This window comes from Schistocerca cancellata, chromosome 10 (assembly GCF_023864275.1).
Source record: "Schistocerca cancellata isolate TAMUIC-IGC-003103 chromosome 10, iqSchCanc2.1, whole genome shotgun sequence".
Lineage (NCBI taxonomy): Eukaryota > Metazoa > Arthropoda > Insecta > Orthoptera > Acrididae > Schistocerca > Schistocerca cancellata.
Window position 1 is genome coordinate 221,488,407 of NC_064635.1, and position 20,715 is coordinate 221,509,121.

The 20,715-nt window shown below is 44.0% G+C and overlaps 2 non-coding genes across 2 annotated transcripts; one reads left to right on the plus strand and one right to left on the minus strand.

Moving 5' to 3' along the window:
• Positions 1 to 73, minus strand: Trnaf-gaa (transfer RNA phenylalanine (anticodon GAA)). Its single transcript has one exon. It is a non-coding gene; the product is annotated as a tRNA-Phe (tRNA).
• Positions 74 to 16,404: 16,331 nt separating this feature from the next.
• Positions 16,405 to 16,476, plus strand: Trnad-guc (transfer RNA aspartic acid (anticodon GUC)). The gene has a single exon. It is a non-coding gene; the product is annotated as a tRNA-Asp (tRNA).
• Positions 16,477 to 20,715: the final 4,239 nt, after the last annotated feature.

The window sequence follows — 20,715 nt, forward strand, 5'->3', positions numbered from 1 at the left end:
TGCCGAAACCCGGGATCGAACCAGGGACCTTTAGATCTTCAGTCTAACGCTCTCCCAACTGAGCTATTTCGGCAGATGCCTCGGAAGTCCTGCGATACGGCTGACGCAGCTAAATTCTTCAGTTTCGTAATAGCTGTGTGGCGGCAGTCCAACGTTGTCCTGGAGTGGAATGACGGCCGAGCGGGAGGGGGCGGGGTGTATCAGCGAAGAGGTCAGACGGGTTGTGCTTCGGCAGACATCCAGACCGCGTTCTCAATAAGAAACGGAAGAAGCTACAGATACTGACACCTCGGTGATATATCGGTCATTGAAGACAGGGTACTGACTCGGTAAGCATAAGAACAGGTATTACCGAAGGAAATGATCGCGGCATTAGAGTTATAAAAATGAAATCTCAAAAAAATGAATATCTGAATAGCAGGGACGTAGGAGCAAGGAGGTAGGCGTGAAGTTGTCTCCGCGGCAGTCCTTGCCTAGTGTCGCAATTAACAATCTGAAACGTGGAAATGGAACAGAGCAAAAGTGGACCATATCTCGGGCTCTAAATCTTCACTGATTACTGCAGATCTTATCACCAAATGAGAGCACTACACCGGCACTTGCTTGGTACGACAATTCATACACTGTACAAAAGAAAGCAGATCGCGTTCATAGCAACACTACATGTAATTTTTATCCACGGTATGTTCCAAGCTAAAGAGCGTTCCTTCAGTATGACAATCGTACCTCAGGAGTCTTCACGACCACGCAATCTAGCGCCGAAGACCAGCAAGCCAACTTAAGGACGGGGAAAATATAACAAAGCATTTACGTTTCACAAGCGCTGGCCATACTTCATACCAGCAGTAAATACTGAACTTCAAGCAGTAAACTTCAACTTACCAGCACTCATTAAAGTAGCTCAGTTCCCAAGAATGATCTTTCGCTCCTCTAGCACGGGAGTAAGACATTTCGAGTCATCAAATCTAACTGACCAGTAACTGTCACTTTGCTTTAACTTATTCCGAAAATAGCTTTTCGGTTGCCCAAAAAATTTTTATTTTGCTACAAGAATTTAGTCTGTCAACGACATGTTATTACAGAAGATATCACTGGAAGAAAGGTTTATGATTCCGAAGAGAGTTTCTGCTTTCCTGCAAGACGGAGTTGGAAATTATAAGAATAATTTTAGTTTTCGAGATATATTTTGTTTACAAAGAGGAATATTAGCTCGCAAGGGGAAAAAAGTAAAGAGTCCCCTGTTGTATCTACTACACCGCCCAGCCTGGGTTGCATGTTTGTAGAGAATCGCTACATTTGGCGCCAGACTGAGTCCGAAAACAGGTAAGCATCTAGAGGGACCAGACGCAGGACAGCAACATCAACTATGTGATTGCTGAAGTCCAAACGTACAGCTTCAGAGTAGAGTTCCTATAAAAATAGCAGTTCTCTGTGTTTTTCCACAACAGATGAATAGGAAGATGAGGATACATACTACGAAAATAACAGTAACTAACCGCACCATAGAGCTGAAAAATATATTCGCGGAGCGAAAATACGTTTATACAGAAAGTGATTTGTTATCGCACAAACCAAATTTATAACAGCAACATTTAGCTGCAGATGAGAAGCTACAAGTATACAATAATGCAAAGAGAGCCGCACAGAACCCAAAATCCTAGAGAAAAATGTAATAATCACAGCAGACAAACATTTTTTTAGAATGATTATTACTTAAAATATGTTTACATTTTACAGAACTCGATGAAAGTCTCCACTGATCAAGAGGCAAAGGTGCTAAAACGTGGTTTGCGCAGGTTGCAGAGAACAGTTATCAGCATATCAGGTAGACCTGAATTTCGAAAATTTAATTTGCACACACGGTCGCTGCTAGAGCTTCAAAACTAAAGGATGAGAATGTTAGATTGGGTATAACTTCGTAGTGTCTGTGTTTTGCGTGTTGGTATCCTGGTTGCTATGGATTAACTTGTTTGTCATTCTTTATTTGTAATTTACTGTTGTTATTTACGTTTACATACTCTCACTTTGTCATTTGGAGATGGTGAGTGGAGCTGTGGACGCTAGAAAATGGAGTGCCAAGTGGTGAAGTCGGAACATTTCCGGAAGAGTCTTCTACTCGAGTTCCGCAGAGGAATGACAGCAGCGGGGGCACCCAGAAACGTCTGCGCCGTGCCTGGGACGCGCCACTGGACGGCGACGTTTCTTCCTCGTTTTAAGGAGCATCGTTTTGAGATTAGTGACTCTCCACGTTCCGGAAGGCCTTCGGGGTTTGATGAAGATCGTTTAAACGCAGTATTCCACAATGATCCATGTCGGTGTACTCGAGAACTGGCAAACGTGATGACCCGTGATCACTTCACCGTTGTGCGATATTTGCATGCAGTGGGGACACATTTGAAAAATAGGGTGCATAGGTAACGAAAGCATTCCCTAAGCCAAAATCACAAAATCCAGCGGGTGACCGGCCACACGTGCACCTCTGCTCGGTCGCCATCAGTTGGCTCGTGAACAGCCCAATCCACTCCTGTCTTGTATCGTTACTGATGACGAGAAACGCTGCCTTTATGCTAACATAAGGAAAAGAAAGCAATGGTTGCGCCCGAAAAAGCAGCAACTCCCCACAGGAAGACCTACGCTAATCCACAAAAGACAGTGTTACACAGCTGGTGAAACAGAGACTGTCTGGTGTACTATGTACTCCATCCTGCCATTTACTGTAAACAACTGAGACGTCTTGCAGACACAGTCCTTGAAAAACGAGCAACTGTGTAACGTGATGCTACCCTACGATAACGGCTGCCCGCCTTCTGCTAGACTGACAAAAAACTATAGGAGGTGAGTTATAAAGTCGTTCCGCACCCACCTTATTAACCTGATCTTGCGCCCTCAGATTTTCACCTTTTCCGCTCTCAATCGAACAACCTTCAAGGAACTTCCATTCCGGATGAAAATGCGCTCCGAACATAGCTCGATGAGTTCTTTGCCTCAAAACCACGTCATTTCTACAGTCATGGAGTGGAAAAGTTACACCACCGTTGGCAGCCTGTTGTAAATACAGAAGGAGAATATGTTATTGGTGACTAAACTCTCTGCTACGTGTATCTTTTGTGTTTATTATTATCACTGTATGCTACGAACTTAAGCACTTACCATAAAATAGGCGGCTAAGTCAATTATTATCCTTAAAGTAGTTATAAAATTTCATTGTAATCAAATAGGAAACTAACAAGAACATCATTTTTCGACATAGTCTTCTTGCGTTCCATAGCACTTGGTCCATCGTTGCACAAGCTTCCTGATACCCTCATAAAAGAATGCTCTCGGTTGAGCTGCGAGCCAGGAATGCACCGCTTCTTTCACTGCTTCCTCCGAGGCAAATCGTCGGCCCCTCCTTAATGCCTGTTAGAGTGGGCCAAACGCGTGATAGTCAGAAGGGGCAAGATCAGGACTATATGCAGCATGATCCAAATTTGAGTTTCTGGAGCGTTTCAGCAGTATGGGAAGCAGTATACGGACTGGAATTGTCGTGCAACAATATAACACATTCTGACAGCAATCGGCGTTTGCGTCGAATTGCAGGCTTTAGCCTGGCAGTAAGCATCTCACTGTTTATTGTTGTGCCCCTTTCCCCATAATGTTCCAGAACTGGACCTTGTGGGTCCCAAAAAACTGTAAACATCAGTTTTCCTGCGGACAGTTGAGTCCTTACTCTGCCATTTAATCTCCGGCTCGTAATGATGGATCCATGTTTCGTCACCAGTAATGATATTGTCTAAGAAGTTGTCCCCTTCGTTACCATAGCGATCCAAATGTTTATTGCAGATGTCCAAGCGCGTTTGTTTATGTAACTCTGTAAGTTGATTTGGGACCCATCTGGCACAAACTTTATCAAACCCAAGTCTGTTGCGGATGGTTTCGTAGGCAGAACCGTGACTAATTTGCAGACGATGTGCCACTTCGTCAATAGTTAATCGTGTGTCTAAGAGAATCATTTCACGTGAACGCTCAATGGTTTCTTCATTTGTGGCGGTAAACGATCGTCCGGCTTCTTCATCGTGCGTAACACTTGTGCGACCATTTCGTAATTTTTCGATCCATTCGAAGACACTCCGTTGTGGCAAAACACTGTTCCCGTACTGTACCGAACGTCCTCGGTGAATTTCGGCCCCAGATACGCCTTCAGACCACAAAAAACAAATTACTAAACGTTGCTGTTCTTTGCTGCAAATAGACAGCGGAGCAGCCATGATTAACAGCACGACAGCGATAGCGAAACTAACCTAGCAGCTTGAAAATTGCAAATATATGACAACAAATAAACGAAGCATGCGTCGTCAACTTAAAACGACAGTACTACCAAAATAAACAAAAAAATAACTAAATTCCCCCCACCCCCACCGCCCATGGACCTTGCCGTTGGTGGGGAGGCTTGCGTGCCTCAGCGATGCAGATGGCCGTACCGTAGGTGCAACCACAACGGACGGGTATCTGTTGAGAGGCCAGACAAACATATGGTTCCTGAAGAGGGGCAACAGCCTTTTCAGTAGTTGCAGGGGCGACAGTCTGGATGATTGACTGATCTGGCCTTGCAACACTAACCAAAATGGTCTTGCTGTTCTGGTACTGCGAACGGCTGAAAGCAAGGGGAAACTACAGCCGTGATTTTTCCCAAGGGCATGCAACTTTACTCTATGGTTACATGATGGTGCCGTCCTCTTGGGTAAAATATTCCGGAGGTAAAATAGTCCCCTATTCGGATCTCCGCGCGGGGACTACTCAAGAGGATGTCGTTATCAGGAGAAAGAAAACTGGCGTTCTACGGATCGGAGCGTGGAATGTCAGATCCCTTAATCGGGCAGGTAGGTTAGAAAATTTAAAAAGGGAAATGGATAGGTTAAAGTTAGATATAGTGGGAATTAGTGAAGTTCGGTGGCAGGGGGTACAAGACTTCTGGTCAGGTGAATACAGGGTTATAAATACAAAATCAAATAGGGGTAATGCAGGAGTATGTTTAATCATAAATAGGAAAATAGGAATACGGGTAAGCTACTACAAACAGCATAGTGAACGCATTATTGTGACCAAGATAGACACGAAGCTCACGCCTACTACAGTAGGTACAAGTTTATATGCCAACTAGCTCCGCAGATGACGAAGAAATTGATGAAATGTATGATGAGATAAAGGAAATTATTCAGATAGTGAAGGGAGACGAAAATTTAATAGTCATGGGTGACTGGAACTCGCCAGTAGGAGAAGGAAGAGAAGGAATCGTATTAGGTGAATATGGAATTGGTAGAATTTTGCAGAGAGCGTAACTTAATCATAGCTAACACTTGGTTCAAGAATCATGAAAGAACGTTGTATACATGGAAGAAGCCTGGAGATACTGGAAGGTCTCAGATAGATTATATAATGGTAAGACAGAGATTCAGGAAACAGGTTTTAAATTGTAAGAAGACATTTCCAGAGGCAGATGTGGACTCTGACCACAATCTATTGCTTATGAACTGTAGATTAAAACTGAAGAAACTGCAAAAAGGTAGGGATTTAAGGAGTTGGGACCCGGATAAACTGAAAGAACCAGAGGTTGTACATAGCTTGAGGTAGAGCATTAGGGAACGATTGACAACAGTGGGGGAAAGAAATACAGTAGAACTAGAATGGGTAGCTTTGAGAGATGAAATAATGAAGGTAGCAGAGGATCAAGTAGGTAAAAAGACGAGGGCTAGTAGAAATCCTTGGGTAACAGAAGAGATATTGAATTGAATTGATGAAAGGAGAAAATGAAGCAGGCAAAAAGGATTACAAACGTCTCAAAAATGAGATCGACAGGAAGTGCAAAATGGCTAAGCAGGGATGGCTAGAGGACAAATGTAAGGATGTAGAGGCTTATCTCACTAGGGGTAAGATAGATACTGCCTACAGGGAAATTAAAGAGACCTTTGGAGGAAAGAGAACCACTTGCATGATTATCATCAAGAGCTCAGATGGAAACCCAGTTCTAAGCAAAGAAGGGAAAGAAGAAAGGTGGAAGGAGTATATAGAGGGTCTATACAAGGGCGATGTTCTTGAGGACAATATTACGCAAACGAAAGAGGATGTAGATGAAGATGGAATGGGAGATATGACACTGCGTGAAGAGTTTGACAGAGCACTGAAAGACCTGAGTCTAAACACGACCACGGGAGTAGACAACATTCCATGAGAACTACTGGTAGCTTTGGGAGAGACAGCCCTGACAAAACTCTACCATCTGGTGAGCAAGATGTATGAGATAAGCGAAATACCGTCAGACTACAAGAAGAATATAATAATTCCAATCCCAAAGAAAGCAGGGGTTGGTAGATGTGAAAGTTACCGAACTATCAATTTAATAAGCCACGGCTGCGAAATACTAACACGAATTCTTTACAGACGAATGGAAAAACTGGTAGAAGCCGACCTCGGGGAAGATCAGTTTGGATTCCGTAGAAATGTTGAACACGTGAGGCAATACTGACCCTACGACTTATCTTAGAGGATAGATTAAGGAAAGGCAAACCTACGTTTCTAGCATTTGTAGACTTAGAGAAAGCTTTTGACAATGTTGACTGGAATACTCTCTTTCAAATTCTGAAGGTGGCAGGGGTAAAATACAGGGAGAGGAAGGTTATTTACAATTTGTACAGAAACCAGATGGCAGTTATAAAAGTCGAGGGAAACGAAAGGGAAGCAGTGGTTGGGAATGGAGTGAGACAGGGTTGTAGCCTCTCCTCGATGTTATTCAATATGTATATTGAGCAAGCAGTAAAGGAAACAAAAGAAACATTCGGAGTAGGAATTAAAATCCATGGAGAAGAAATAAAAACTTTGAGGTTCGCCGATGACATTGTAATTCTGTCAGAGGCAGCAAAGGACTTGTAAGAGCAGCTGAACGGAATGGACAGTGTCTCGAAAAGAGGATATAAGATGAAGATCAATAAAAGCAAAACGAGGATAATGGAATGTAGTCGAATTAAATCGGGTGATGCTGCGGGAATTAGATTAGGAAATGAGACGCTTAAAGTAGTAAAAGAGTTTTGGTATTTGGGGAGCTAAATACACCCCTGGAAATGGAAAAAAGAACACATTGACACCGGTGTGTCAGACCCACCATACTTGCTCCGGACACTGCGAGAGGGCTGTACAAGCAATGATCACACGCACGGCACAGCGGACACACCAGGAACCGCGGTGTTGGCCGTCGAATGGCGCTAGCTGCGCAGCATTTGTGCACCGCCGCCGTCAGTGTCAGCCAGTTTGCCGTGGCATACGGAGCTCCATCGCAGTCTTTAACACTGGTAGCATGCCGCGACAGCGTGGACGTGAACCGTATGTGCAGTTGACGGACTTTGAGCGAGGGCGTATAGTGGGCATGCGGGAGGCCGGGTGGACGTACCGCCGAATTGCTCAACACGTGGGGCGTGAGGTCTCCACAGTACATCGATGTTGTCGCCAGTGGTCGGCGGAAGGTGCACGTGCCCGTCGACCTGGGACCGGACCGCAGCGACGCACGGATGCACGCCAAGACCGTAGGATCCTACGCAGTGCCGTAGGGGACCGCACCGCCACTTCCCAGCAAATTAGGGACACTGTTGCTCCTGGGGTATCGGCGAGGACCATTCGCAACCGTCTCCATGAAGCTGGGCTACGGTCCCGCACACCGTTAGGCCGTCTTCCGCTCACGCCCCAACATCGTGCAGCCCGCCTCCAGTGGTGTCGCGACAGGCGTGAATGGAGGGACGAATGGAGACGTGTCGTCTTCAGCGATGAGGGTCGCTTCTGCCTTGGTGTCAATGATGGTCGTATGCGTGTTTGGCGCCGTGCAGGTGAGCGCCACAATCAGGACTGCATACGACTGAGGCACACAGGGCCAACACCCGGCATCATGGTGTGGGGAGCGATCTCCTACACTGGCCGTACACCACTGGTGATCGTCGAGGGGACACTGAATAGTGCACGGTACATCCAAACCGTCATCGAACCCATCGTTCTACCATTCCTAGACCGGCAAGGGAACTTGCTGTTCCAACAGGACAATGCACGTCTGCATGTATCCCGTGCCACCCAACGAGCTCTAGAAGGTGTAAGTCAACTACCCTGGCCAGCAAGATCTCCGGATCTGTCCCCCATTGAGCATGTTTGGGACTGGATGAAGCGTCGTCTCACGCGGTCTGCACGTCCAGGACGAACGCTGGTCCAACTTAGGCGCCAGGTGGAAATGGCATGGCAAGCCGTTCCACAGGACTAAATCCAGCATCTCTACGATCGTCTCCATGGGAGAATAGCAGCCTGCATTGCTGCGAAAGGTGGATATACACTGTACTAGTGCCGACATTGTGCATGCTCTGTTGCCTGTGTCTATGTGCCTGTGGTTCTGTCAGTGTGATCATGTGATGTATCTGACCCCAGGAATGTGTCAATAAAGTTTCCCCTTCCTGGGACAATGAATTCACGGTGTTCTTATTTCAATTTCCAGGAGTGTAACGGATGATGGTCAAAGTAGAGACGATATAAAATGTAGACTGGCAAAGGGAAGGAAAGCGTTTGTGAAGAAGAGAAATTTGTCACCATCGGGTATAGATTTAAGTGTGAGGAAGTCGTTTCTCAAAGTATTTGTATGGAGTGTAGCCATGTATGGAAGTGAAACGTGGACGATAAATAGTTTAGACAAGAAGAGAATAGAAGCTTTCGAAATGTAGTGCTACAGAAGAACGCTGAAGATTAGATGGGTAGACCACACAACTAATGAGGAAGTACTGTATAGAATTTGGGGAGAAGAGAAATTTGTGGCACAACTTGACTAGAAGAAGGAATCGATTGGTAGGAGATGTTCTGAGGCATCAAGGGATCACCAATTTAGTAATGGATGGCAGCGCGGAGGGTAAAAATTGTAGAGGGAGACCAAGAGATGAATCCACTAAACAGATTCAGAAGGATGTATGTTGCAGTAGGTACTGGGAGATGGAGAAGCTTGCACAGGATAGAGCAGCATGGAGAGCTGCATCAATCCAGTCTCTAGACTGAAGACCACACACACACGTAACTAAACTGCGGATAATAACTGACTTATCCTCGTTTATACTGCTCCATTATGTACATCTGCGCTGGAATCCTAGAACGAAGAATTTCCTCAAGAGACCCTAGGGCCACAGGCAGCTGAATACACGTGAGATGCAAGGTTCTGTGCTAGGGACCCTTATTGTTAAAACTGTCTACAGCGGACCTGGCAATACGCCCACTCCTATCAGCCTGCATTGTACATCGAAGACACAGCGGTATACCCGCAAACAATGAACGCCCAGCTCATGCGCCACTGACGCCACGCAGCTTGCGATATCCTGGAGTGGTGCGCAGAAGAACGGAGAGTGGGAAAATTTGGTCAAGTAGGTGGGTGCCGCTCTCGACAGGCGCTTAACTTGTCGCCATACCGAAGGACTGAGGATCGAAGCGGCTGCGTCTGTTCTACTCGCCACTAAATCCGCACAGCGCCTTGGAATTGTTCTGTATATGATGTTACTGCGCCCTGCTCTGCAGGAGTCGACAATTGCCTGGATAAACGCTGTCCATATACACATCGATCTCCCGCAGAAAGCGCAAAATGAGATGTTGGAAAAAAAAGGCTCTGAGCGCTTTGGGACTTAACATCTGAAGTCATCAGTACCCTAGAACGTAGAACTACTTAAACCTAACTAACCTAAGGACATCACACACATTCATGCCCGAGGCAGGATTCAAACCTGCGAGCGCAGCAGTCGCGCACTTCCAGGTTGAAGCGCCTAGAACCGCTCGGCCACGGCGGCGGGCAAAATGAAATGTCGAACTCGCACTGTACCTCGGTCGGGAGGTCGCGACGGCGGGCACTCGATCAACTAGCTGAGGTACCTTACCGGCCTCGCCCAAGGCAGTTTTTAAGAAGTTGACAGCAGACGCCACTATTCACCTATTATCGTAGTACCCCGCCTGTCTCACAAATAAGAATAACTACACGGTTCCACAGGAGTGTGAAGGTACTGCAAAGTAAATGTCTCTTGTCTTATGACGGCAATGGGAAATTTGGACGAAACTGCTGAAGTCATCGGTCTCCAGGTTTACACACTACATAAACTAACTTATGCTGAGGACAACATACACACGAAGGAGGACTCGAACCTCCAACGGGGAGAGGGGCTGGCCGTGCGAACCGTGCCTAGGCGCCCTAGACTATGCGGTTTTTTTTAATAACGTACCTGTGCTAGTACACAAGTTCCTCTGGTAGTACATAAATTCGTAAGATTTGTGGTGTACGAGGTCATGCTGAAAAGTGATGTCACAGAATTTTTTATGTGAAAATTTTCAAAGTTTTTTGAATAAAGCAAACGTTATTAACATTACTGTTCATGTCTACACATTTCTTTCTAAACAGACACCCTGGCGACGAACACACGTCTGCGAACGAGAGACCAGTTTGTTGATACCGTGACTGTAGAATGTCTGACTTTCACAAACTATTTTATATTCCAGACAACCGTAGAGCTAGAAAAAAATTGTTTACTGAAACAGAACGGCTTTAAGCCGCATCATCAGGTGAACAACGTTAAAAGATCATAGGCATACCCATCGCTCCTAGTCAAAATTTACTATTCAGAGAATAGCACTGACGATATTCTCCGAATAGTAAACTTTGACTAGGAGCGATACGTATGCATATTACCTACTAACGTTGTTCACCTGATGATCCGGCTTAAAGCCGCGAAAGCGGTCGTGTTTGAATAAACAACAATTTTCCTAGGTGCAAGCAGAGTTGTTCCTAACGTCCTGTTTCACTTTCTTGACGGAGCCAGAAGCTCACCTCTGCTTGCACCGCTTCACCACTATCAAAGGGGAGTAGCCGAACGTATTCAGTTTTTGGAAACAGACGAAAATCGCATGGTGCCGTGTCGGGACAGTAGGGGGGATTATCGGTGAGTGAACGCAACGTGCCTGACGGCTGCAGAAGTCTCAGCACTCGTGTGTGTCTGGCACTCTTACTCTGAACGAGAGACCGCTCTGAGTACGAGTGAGTTCTTCGAATCAGTTGTCTCAGTGCAAAGCAGAGTTTATAATGTGGCTTTAGGTGTGAATTTCAAATGCAGAAAACTGTGAGGATGGCTTTGCCTGCTGACCGCATGCTTTTATGGCGTCGATGGCCCTTTTTGTTGGAACTTCAATGATAGTCTGTGGTTTTCGGGGTCAAAATGGTGAACCCAGATTTCATCATCTGTCACAATATTATAAAGCAACCCTCCACTGTCACGCTCGAGACGCAAAAGAAATTGTTGACAGATGTCCAATGTCCTCCGTGCCATGTCAGGGGTGAGCATTACAGGCAGCCACCGTGGGCAAAGTTTTCTGTACAGCATTTCTGCAACGGTGGCCTTCACATGCACTCGTGATCTGCCATTCTCACCTGGCAGCCGTGTTTGCGTTATCCGACGATTTTCTCTTACGAGTTCCTTAACCCGATCCCGACGAGTCCCGTCGGTTGCCGTACATTGTCGTCCTCTTGTGAAGGCATTGCTAATTACGCATATAATTTTTTTTATTTTCTTTAGATTTCTATTCTTTTTCTTTTGTTCATATGGGCATTTCTAATTGTGATTATGTAACATTCTACTGCGGTTTTTAAATGTAAAGATGTAATTGTGATTATTTCGTTTGCCAATCGATAAATATGTTTCTTGCTTTGTATCTGTGGTGAAGTTTGTAAAGTTCTCTTTTGGAATATTATTAATTGTGACAAATTCTACCGGCAGGAATGGCCGAGCGGTTCTAGGCGCTACAGTCTGGAGCCGCGCGACCGCTACGGTCGCAGGTTCGAGTCCTGCCTCGGGCATGGATGTGTGTGATGTCCTTAGGTTAGTTAGGTTTAAGTAGTTCTAAGTTCTAGGGGACTTACGACCTCAGCAGTTGAGTCCCATAGTGCACAGAGCAATTTGAAAAATGCAGTCTGTAACATTTATAAAGATTTATGTAATTTACGATAACGATATAACATCTATAGACAGGGGACAGCGATAGTGATATCGATAGTCTAAAGGTTGTTGTGTAACAGAGGGGATGGTGGATGGTGTGTCTGTGAAGCGTGCGTGGAAAAATAGTACTGTGTTTTATGAAAAGCATACGTAATTGTATGGACAGTGATACCGAACCATCAGATTGTTAATTCTCTTTACCACTGCGGTGTGTAATGCCATCGCCAGCGAACTTTAAGAGCAAAGAAACCGGACTGTGAAAGTGCCGCTAACAATACTTTGTTGTGGCCGACACGAACTGTGCTTTTATTCGAATGAACTTTGCTGGTATTGGTTTTGGGTGGTGGAACTGTTGTCTATCACATTCTATGAAGCCGTGAAAGTGAAGACTTTAATTAACTGTGCAATATCAATGACTTTCAGTGACTTTGTCGAAGTTTGAAATGCGAGAACAGAGTGGACATTGTTTACGGTGTGCTTCACACACAAGAACAATTCTATGAACTGTGTATTTGTGGCTAAGACTATATGAATGTGACGAACTGTGTAATTCTGGACGATAGCGTCACTGACAGTGCATAAAGTGTAAAAACGAGCGATGTCTACGTAATGTACTCTGAAAGAGAGGACATGTCAACAACGGACGTATACTGGCGTCTTGTGGTTTGTTAATCACCACGGGGTTAATGATACACCTGTGCCGGAAGTTTATTTGCGTTTCGCCGGAGAAGATTAACCAGCGGAACTGTCTGTATCCTGCTCTCATCATCGTTACCCGCCGACATCGTGCTGCCCAACGCAACGCTTCGTATGCAACAAAAAGTTAAGACACTTAGCCGAACGCTATCCCCTGACCTAGAAACTTTCTTTCTCTATTAAAAGTATAAGAATTACAGACTCTATTCAAATAAATTCTTTGTTTAGTTTATATTTGTTTTCTGCAAACGAAAATAAAATTACAATCAGAGAATTAAAAGTTTCCTGGTAGTCATTGTTGAAACACCAATAAATATAACCATCTTCCTCTCATTAGAACTAATTCTCCTTGCATGTCAAAATTATTGTAGTTATTTTATGCAGTTTTATGTATTGTATGAGACTAGATATATGACAGTGACTAATAAGAGTATTTTGTCGCAAAATATGGCGTCGCGCGAAAATTACGGCGGTCGCCATAATTGCTTGCGTTCTGACCATTAACGTAAAAGCTGCTATTCCCGTATTGGTGCATTTCCTGACGTGAGCGTGAATTATAAATGTCAGCTGTCAAATCACGTAGGGACTGTTTGCCCAGTAATAAAAGTTTATGATTATGTACTGCTACGAGTCGTAGTGTTAAGAGACACTGGTTACACTCAAAAGTGGGTAGATGTATGGTGAACCCCCCAGTGTTCATGCAATTATTAACAGTATTTTGTGTGATTCACGAAATTTTGTCAGTTTTTCTAATTCCTTTCCTATATTGTCTTAGATGTCTTTGAAGTTTCAGAGAATATATACACAATTTTGTCGGTTCAGGTTAATTTCAGAGCAGTTTCTCGTGAATATTAAGAGTTTTCAATTGAGAAGTATAACAAAGAGTGTGGTTTTCCAACTAGAATTTTGGATGACTTCACAATTCAGATTTTGATAATTATTTTTCCTGAGAGCTGAGGTCATCACACTCTCCGAGGTCTGTCACTCACTTTGAGGTTAGTAGCACCGTTTCCTTCACTATGAGCACGAACAACCCAGTGCCGCACGTCACCGATGTCGATACCACCATAACCGTACCCAGCTTTCATTCTTTTCTGGATTCCAATTGACGTTAGATACCGCCATGTTACACGCTACAATTCGGAGCCCTCCAGTGGCAGAGGGCTTGTGTCAGACAAGTGCGAAAGTCGACCGAGTAATATAAATGAATGAAATAATTCAACCGATATTGAAAACGGAATGAAAAATTCTGAGGCATTAATTTTCACCACATCCTCATAGATTTGTAATTGGAGCGTTAAAATGAAATGGTTCAAATGGCTCTGAGCACTATGGGACTTAACTTCTGAGGTCATCAGTCCAATACAACTTAGAACTACTTCAACCTAACTAACCTAAGGACATCACACACACCCATGCCCGAGGCAGGATTCGAACCTGCGAACGTAGCAATAGCGCGGTTCCGGACTGAAAAGCCTACAACCGCTCGCCCACAGCGGCCGGCTCGTTAAAATGAAACCAACTGCATTTTTAGCAAAGTTTTATTCGTGTAAACAAGAGTAATTGTACATATGTTTTTGGGTCAGGTCCGCCTTTAGCAAAACACAATTTTGTTTTTTGTCCCAGACATGTTTCACTTCAGTTGCAGCATCATCAGTGGTTCTTTTCTTTTTTTTATAATTATGGCTATTAAACTGATGCTGCTGCAACTGCAGTGAAATATGTCTCGGACAAAAAACAAAATTGTGTTTTGCTAAAGGCGAACCCCGCCCAAAAACGGATGTCATTGTTAAAGCAAACACAGACAAAAGGCCGGCCGGAGTGGCCGTGCGGTTCTAGACGCTACAGTCTGGAACCGAGCGACTACTACGGTCGCAGGTTCGAATCCTGCCTCGGGCATGGATGTGTGTGATGTCCTTAGGTTAGTTAGGTTTAAGTAGTTCTAAATTCTAGGGGACTGATGACCTCAGAAGTTAAGTCGCATAGTGCTCAGACCCATTTGAACAGACAAAAGACCTTCAACCTCAAGATGGTTACCAAGTAATTCTACATTTTTATTATTTATTTACCTTTCTAAACAGCAATATCTGCACAAACCACCGTTAGTTCTCACAGCAACCACCACACAGGTCGATCAGAAAATGGGTAGCGACTGCCTTTGGAATATTAAATATCTTAGCAGCTTTTGGCAATGTTTATATCTATGGTGTGTGATATTTTCCAAATATCAGCCAACATTATATGAACAAGGCCAGTAAATTCTGTAATCTAAACAAGAAATGTATAGAGAGACCTGCACGGAATTATGAATCACACCGAGATCAGCTGTGTAATAATTGTAAGCAGTGGCCCCAATATGGAATCAAATAATGACGTAGATAATCTCCAAAGGGGTGGTTCATACAGGCAAGCAGTAATGATGATTTGACTTGCATCTTACCTCTATGTTAGTTTACTCTTGTACAAAGCTTATATTAGTATTACATGCTTTGATTCATGCATGTATCTTACTGTCACGTATTATTACACGTTTTTAGCACTGATGATGGCCACGGATTCGTTCAAATCTAGCTAGATCTGCACTAAACAGATTACCAGCGACTTTTTACTGTACATTTCTTAACTTTAAATGCAAGATACCGCAAGAAAATAATCCACCCGACGCTGCTGGCCACCATAAATGCGTGCCACGCGCTCCTCCATTTTTAACGATGCTCACCGCACTCTCTAAGATATTCGTCATCTTCATTGGTCGACACAATAATTGTGTATGTTTTTTCATTAATTATGCATACTACATGACACGACGGCGTCGGGGAAATGAAAATCTTACAACACCGATCCTGAAGCAACTTTTGGCAACGATAGAACGAAGAACACATGCAATACAGCAGAAATTATGCAGCTACACCGCCTGACGTAAAAAGTGAAACAAGCGGAAGACATGGCCAAATGTTATGAATGTACGCGTACACACCACCCGTGAGTATGAGTTGCAGTTCTCTGTGACAGAGAATCAATGAAACTCGTAAAAAATATCAACATCCTTTACATATGAGAGCCAGTTCACATTTTTCGCATGACTGCGTGAAAATACACGAATGTTATTCAAAATACAGTACCATTATTTAACTTTATCTTTATACTTGAACTTTTCTTCATTGAAGCTTGATCTTTCGGAACATTTTTCCTAGGAAAAAAAGCGATCAAAGTTTTTTAAAATAAAAACAGTCTAAGATTGATTATAAGTTGTTAAAAATTAAAATATGCTGCGTTTATTGGCTCTACATAGCGCGTTGCTCCTAGCCACATAGTCTCCAGTCGTAATGGTCTGAAGATTTACATATCATCATCGAAACCGGTTACCTGATAAATAAACTTTTACAATTTACATGCGATCTTACACTGTTTCTATTTAAAATGACTTCAAACTTCTCTTAAATCGAACTCTCAATTATTTGAACTTTTTCTGAAGTCCCCTGAACTTCAAAATATCGAGAGCCGACTGTAATGCGCTGTTCGACTCGTGATAGCACAGGTAAATCTACAGAATAGTCAAAATTTAGACACCAATTCATCTAAATTAGTAAATATTAACGAGTACTAAACGTTCTACAATGCTTTTCCTTAGCTCATAGCCTCTCTGAACAAGAGACGAATTTGGCAACAGTCTTTCGTCAATTATATCTCACAGTCCTCGGTAGTATAGTGGTTAGTATCCCCGCCTGTCACGCGGGAGACCCGGGTTCGATTCCCGGCCGGGGAGAAAATTTTGTTACAAAGCATACAGCCTTCTGTACCTCCAGAGTACAGAATGTGACAGTAGAGTTGGTAAACGGATCAAGACATCCGGCAACGGGGGACGGGAGAGGACCAACAGATTGCAGTAAACAGATTCAAATGTATGCGGATTCCAGCAGTTATGCAGGGACGATGAGCATCGCATGGAATTGGATAGCGCGAAGTGCTGCATCGAACCTCCCTTCCGACTGAAGATCATAACCAAAGTCTTCTTTGTAATGTTAAGGGCGACCTAGATCTGCGAAATCCGAGTGTGTAGGCGCGTTCCATGCGAAGAATACGGCATGTCTTACGTGGGACAGGGACATCAGCGACACACCCAACTATAACAGCAAAGCAAATCAGCTGTCACGGAGCACCGCCTCGAGTATAATTATGAAGTGAAATACGACGAGATCAGTTTCTTGGTGCAATCGTCAAGTTTCTCGGACAACACGGGTAAGGAGTCTATCAGAATAAAGACGTACGAGAACACAATAAACGGGGACAAAGGTTTCAGTTCAAACAAGACTTGGGGCCAGGCACTCAGTTGATTAAGATCTCGTCAACCATCACACCCACCGGAGAGTACGGCTCTGAAAACCAGAAGAGCAGCAAAAGACGTACTGGACGTCGGGGACGGACTCGAGAGTCTGGTCGGAGTGCAGACGGCGAGTACACGCAACAGCAAAACTCGCAGCACGTGAAGACGGCGGTCGTGTGAACATCCAGAAGCTCACCATTAATCAGTCACGGCGAGAAAACAAGAGAAATTACAATGTTTCAAGAAATATTATATACTGATATACTGAATGATTTAACCCCTGACGATACAAATATAAAACTCTAAATCCACTGATTTACTGACCTAAACATATTGTGGTACACACTCAATGGGTTTAGGCATTTGGCTCTTATCTTTAAAGTCTAAAACATTCCTGCTGACGTTAATTTATTGCGTATCGTTCATATTTCAACTAGTTTGATCCGATTCTCCGTTCTTCCTATAGTGTAGCAATATGGCTCTGAGCACTATGCGACTTAACTTCTGAGGTCATCAGTCGCCTAGAACTTAGAACTAATTAAACCTAACTAACCTAAGGACATCACACATATCCATGCCCGAGGCAGGATTCGAACCTGGGACCGTAGCGGTCTGTAGCAATATACTCATAAAAAATAACATCATATGTTTACATAAAGAGTGAGTCACCTCTGCTGTTATCTTTAAATATTTTCGTAGCCATACCAAAAGTATCTTTCCACCCAGAGTAATTGTAAGACTGTCTACCAAGAGCCCCGCGAGAAAGACAGCCCGTAGCGCATACGTTGAGCAGCCGTCTCCGGAGGGGAGCGCGGAAGTATTGAAGACGAGTTTAATAATTCTCGACTGCGCGTTTAAATGAGTTTAAGCTCTCGAAATCAGCCGATCAAGTTGGAACCTTTAGTGGGTACCTTTTCAATTAGACACTGATTTTCCGTGGGCCCCGTATGGAGCCGAGCGTTCGCGGAGTGTGGCGGACAAGCCGATGAGTGTGACGTGACAACTTCATTGCGGGGCCCGTATTTCTCATGCGCCCAGGTCAACGCAATATCGGCAATATCAATTACAGAGATGTAAGTGTCAAATATTTTTTGTGCGAATATCTTGACGAAATACTTAACGCGTGGAAATGAAATGACACAATTTCAGATACTTTACTGGTCTCACACCGATATGATTTTATGTATATAGACTGAATCGGAGAGTGAAAGTTTGTACCAAGGGGAAATTTAAATAGACTAGGGTGGCACTGAGAATATGGATAGAGGAGGTAGGTGTATCAGGGTAATTCCTCCAGTTATGTGAACCGCTATGCCGAGGTGGCTTAGTGGTTAACGTAATAGCCTAGTAAGCAGGAGACCTGGGTTCGTCTCCCTGCCTTGGTACAAAGTTCCACTCGCCACTTCAGTCTATATACATAAAATTAACGCATGGAACCGAAGAAGTAGTTCCTCGTATTTGAACAACAGAAACGAGACCGAGGGTGAAGTTTCACTGACTGATGTCAGAGTGGCCGACTGAGAAGTTAAGAGCCGCGCGGTCTAAGGCGCTGCAGTCATGGGCTGTGCGGCTGATCCCGGCGGCGGAGGTTCGAGTCCTCCCTCGGGCATGTGTGTGTGTTTGTGTTTGTCCTTAGGATAATTTAGGTTAAGTAGTGTGTAAGATTAGGGACTCATGACCTTAGCAGTTAAGTCCCATAAGATTTCACACACATTTGAACATTTGTGAGAAGTTAAGAAATAAACAATAGGAGAGGGTAGAATAACCGAAAACAACTTAAATAACGGAACCAAAGGTTCCAGAAAGAATTGTATAATGCTATCAGTAACTATAGAAACGGGAGGTACTTCCAAAATAATTGAAATCGTTCAAAATTCTCTCTCCACACGAGACACGAATAGCAGCAGGGTTTTCGCTAGTCAATGGCTCTCAACAACTGCTTACCGTAACACTGCCAGGAAAATCTAATTTTCTATTGAAAAGAGAGCTGGACTGTTGTGTCGTCACCACCTCGACTAGACACACTGGGTAATAAACGAGCATACTGGCTATACGATGGGGACCCCGACCGGCAACCACATTTATTTATTTTACTCACCGTATGGCTTACAGAATTATACTTTACAGGTACATACTCAAACTAATACAAGGTAAGATATTATGAACCAGATTGTGATAGGATCTCGCCGTAAAGATAATCGCCTTTGTTTTTACGGCTGCTACCCCAACTCGCTGATCATCTCCGTGACACCCTCTCTTCTGTTTTGCGATAATAAAGCTTTGACGACATCATCGACGTTCCAGCAATGTGGCTTGCGAGTTGACCAACATCCCAAAGAAGGACTTCCCCGAAAATTTCAGAGGGTTGTATGAATATTATGTACGTTTTACTCAAGTGGGAAGAGACTATGTAGAACACCTGAAGCATTAAAACCACCAACTTAACTTTACTCTGTTTTATATTAACTCGAAACTTTTTGGATTGACGGGGTATATATAACTGCTTTGGTGACGGCGTGGCCAGTTGAGGGAGCTCAATATTATTGTTGGTTGATTCCCCCCCGAGGGTTGGATGGTCGGATCTATTTTAACCAGCATCTAATTACCACGGAAGGACGTCCATTAATGTCTCCATTCTTCTCTCAGGCGACGGTTTTCTGGCGGAGAGTTGGCCACTGTTTATCACACGAACCGGCAACGTACAACTAGCGCTAACATAGATTTCAGTTACTATTTACGCGAAGTCTGTATCTTCGCTCGTGTAGAAAATACAATGAGGTGACAAGTCATGGGATAGTGATCTGCCCGTATACGTAGTGTCGCGTACAGCAGGTATAAAAGGGCAGTGCATTGGCGGAGATGTCATTTGTACTCAGGTGATTCACGTGAAAAGGTTTCCGACGTGATTATGGCCGCACGACGGGAATAAGACAACGAACGCGGTCTGGACACTGGAGCTAGACATTCCGTTTCGGAAATTCCGAGATACACAGTGTCAAGAGTGTGCTTACAGTGCCAAATTTTAGGCATTACATCTGTAACACCTCGGTTCAGTTTACAGTGATAAAAGCTATAGAAAGAATAATTTAAAATTAAGAATAGAATTTTTAGAGGGGAAAATAGTGTAGAATCAGAGTTCGGTAACTGCAGATCAAAATTATAGTACAGGGTGATTCAAAAAGAATACCACAACTTTAGGAATTTAAAACTCTGCAACGACAAAAGGCAGAGCTAAGCACTATCTGTCGGCGAATTAAGGGAGCTATAAAGTTTCATTTAGTTGTACATTTGTTCGCTTGAGGCGCTGTTGACTAGGCGTCAGCGTCAGTTGATGCTAAGATGGCGACTGACTGACTGCTGTCGCCGTACTGCTGGCACTGTTTAGTGATGAAGCAACTTTCCACACTAACGGGAAAGTCAACCGTCACAATGTCTGTATATGGGGCACTGAGAATCCGCGGGAAACAACTCAGTATGAACGTGACTCGCCTAAGGTGAACGTTTTCTGTGCCATTCAGCCAATAAAGTTTTTGGTCCCCTTTTCTTCGAAGGTGCTACTGAAACTGGACTACAGTATCTGGAGATGTTAGAGAATTGGCTGTTCCCTCAGCTCGAACAAGAAGCACAACAATTCATATTTCAGCAGGATGGAGCGCCACCACATTGGCACTTATCTGTCCG